This window comes from Buceros rhinoceros, unplaced genomic scaffold (assembly GCF_000710305.1).
Source record: "Buceros rhinoceros silvestris isolate BGI_N320 unplaced genomic scaffold, ASM71030v1 scaffold17263, whole genome shotgun sequence".
NCBI lineage: Eukaryota > Metazoa > Chordata > Aves > Bucerotiformes > Bucerotidae > Buceros > Buceros rhinoceros.
The window spans coordinates 33,275-36,429 of record NW_010404385.1 but is presented as its reverse complement, the minus strand read 5'-3'; positions in this window follow the sequence as shown (position 1 = coordinate 36,429).

Genomic DNA, 3,155 nt, shown 5'->3' with positions numbered 1-3,155 from the left:
ATTCTCCAAGGTTACCCTGCATGTCTGTGGTAGAAATACAGCCCTAAGAACGAGCTGAGCTGTCTTGACTCTTGGTCCCATTTTCGCATCCATCCAGACACCTTCGCCCTCACAGGAAGACAGACAGCAGCAACGGGGAAAGGTTCCACTGACAGAGGGGTGTAGTAAGAGTTACTAACAGGGATTTCTAGGCTAAAAGCAAGAGCTAATTAATGTGTCAATGTGCTCTAGTTAATTGGGGAGACTATAAATTCTACTCTACCTGGGCTGGACGCAGTTAAGGTGAGTTGGCTTGCTCCATTTCATCCGAGGGATGAGGAGCAGAGCAGGAAGTCCTCAGCCCTGTGCTCCAGCTAAGAGGTCAGCCTTTCTCGTGCCAGGTTAATCACACCCTTCCAGCCCTCATCTACGCAAACAGTTGTTAAAATACCCCTTCGTGTTCCTATTTGACTGTAGAAATGACTTCTCTGTAGGTACAGGAAAGACAGCGGTCAGAGTTATTGCCGATGGCTGTTTGGAAAGCAGAACATCTGTGTGGCAGGCTGGCAGACTGTGAGTATTTCATGGAAGAAAACGGGAGGGCAGTGGTGCCCTTTTCAAGCTGTTCCAGAATAACCCATCACTGAGCGGAACCGCTTTAATCGGCGTGTTTCACAAGGAAGAATTTCAGCAGCAGCGCTATGCTCACTGCAATGGGATGCTTGTAGGAAAAACCTGCTCAGGGCTGTGGCAGGCAAAATCTGCGTTTCACAGTGTGCCATGGGAGTGACAGTCACTGGGCTGGTTTCCTCTGCTCGGTCGCTGAAAAAATCACAGTATCAGTTTTGGTGACAATGGTAGAAGCTGTTTTGGGTAAATGCTTCGACTTTGTCATATTAAAAGGTTTCTACTGCACTAAGGTTTCTCCTTAGTCCTATGTTGATGTGGAGGAGTGTCACTGGAGGCATGGCCGTGGTGACGGACAAAAGCCACTGCTGCCTAATACAGCAGCTACTCTTACCAGCAAGGCAAGGATGTGGGCAGCATGCCTGTGGGGACCTGGCCAAGTCCTGCTCTCCGGCCAGTGCTTGCTTTGCTCAACCTCAGTGAGACTTGCAAGAAAATAAAAGATTAAAATAATCTGGAGGGAGGGGAAGGGCAGATATTGAAGGGCCATATGTTTTACATGTGATTGATGGCTCGCAGTCTATGAGGCTGTGCAGCTTCGCTGCGTGTAAGACACTGAATCTGGACCCCATCGAAGGAGCCAGCAGCTCTCTCAGCTTCAATTTGTTCCCCCTTCTCTGTGATTCAGAAAAGAATAAACATTTTACAAATTGAAGAAGGAGGAAAAGAAAAAAACCAACTCCTTTGATCCATTACTTTGCTGAAGTAGTTGAAAATTGCTCCTGCCTGTTATGCATCTATTGCAGGAGCAGTGATACCAAGGAGGTTAGCAGGGAGTGGAGGTCAGCTGTTTGGAGTGCACGGGGCCAGCTAGGGCAGCTTCTGTTCTTTTAGCAATAAGGCAAAAAAAATTAGGGGTAAAGGACTCATCTGGGAGGAAAGCTGCCTAGGGCACAGAGAGGTAATAGAGTGCCTGCACACAGGGAAAAAAAATGATTTATCAGAGCACAGGGCTCCGTTTCCAAAAGTATGGAATAGCCTGAGGCCGGGGGGATGTTTTCACAGGAGCTCACCCCCTTGGCAGTGCTTCTGAGGGCAGCAGCCCCGCCACATCCCACCTGGCTGGGGTCAGGATGCTGTGGTGCCAGGCACCAAGTGATGGCGAAGGCCGTTGCAGCTTTACCAGCACACATAGAGCTGATCGTTTGCCCAAAGAAACTGGCACCTGGGGCTGAAAAGGTGGAGGTTCTGGGATGGAGAGGTGATTTTGGATAGCAAAGGGAGAAACTGAGGTTGTTTGCTCAGCAGATGTGCTGAGGCTGCCTGGCAGAGCGGAGGCTGGATCCCTTCCTTCCTCTGAGCCAGTCTCATCAAAGAGGAACTAGGGGCCAGAGGCTGAGGTTTGTGCTGGCATGTCTGAAACAGCTCAAAGCACAGAATATTTGGTTTGCCCGAGAGTGACATGGAGTGTGCCAAGTCTTTCATGTGTAAGCACGGCTGAGGTGTTGCTGCGTGCTGGGCTAGGGGCGGCAGGTCCTGATGGGCAAGGGTTGATGGGGGCAGCAAAGGACGGGCCAGGAGTCCCAGATATTGGACCAGAGTTTTAAAATAAAAAGAATACACTACACAGATCAGTGGGTCAGGGTTGGGAAAGGAAAGCTGGATCTGTGGTCCGCTTTAGGGACCTCCAGTTGCACTGGGCTGCTTATCTCCTCCCTTTCTCATCCCACCTCCCTCCTGCAGCAGAAGCTGGCTATGTGAAAGGACAGGATTTCAGAGACAAGATGAAAATGGTCTTTCGTTTCCTTCCATCCGTGTTTGCTCACTCAGTTGTCTGCCTGACTTCCTAAGTCAGAATTTAGCACCTATCACCTCCCCCTCCCACTCACCCCCAATTTCCCTGCCTTGTGATTTGGGTTTTCCCTGGACATTTTCCTACCCCTTGGGCTGTGAAATTTCCTGCTACAGGCATCGCTTGAATTTACACATGCAATGCAAAGGCTGACAAGGAGAGATGAGAAGTGTGGAGGCCTTGTGAGGGCTGTGTTGTTTGTATAACACTTCCAGAAATGAGAGGCAAGCACTGAGTCGGGCAGCAGGAAGGGCTCTGCAGCCTCATCCCGCTGCGCTGGGCTGGTTTTGGGACGAAGACAGGTATGTGGCTGGGGGAAAACATCTCTCCTAGGGCAAGTTGCTAGAGGAGCAGCAGAAATGCCTGCATGAGCTGAGCCAGACAGAAAGAAGCATTGTCATGTCTATTTTAGGATTTTGCGCTGCTGCTCCTCACCATCCCATCCAAATACATCTCTTTAATGGATGTCGCCTGAGAGGAAGCACATACATTCTCCTGCGAGGGGATGCCTGTGCCCATAAGCCTGTTTTCCCAGCACTATAAATTGGTCCTATAAAAGATGTTACCTCTCCCTGCCACTCCTTAATAACTAGGTGGTGTGGCTATAACAATGCTTTGCTGCCATCATATTTTTCACCAGCACTCCAGACCTCCTCTCTTTTCCCCTCCTAACAGCTCTTAGCAAAACCAGGCGGTT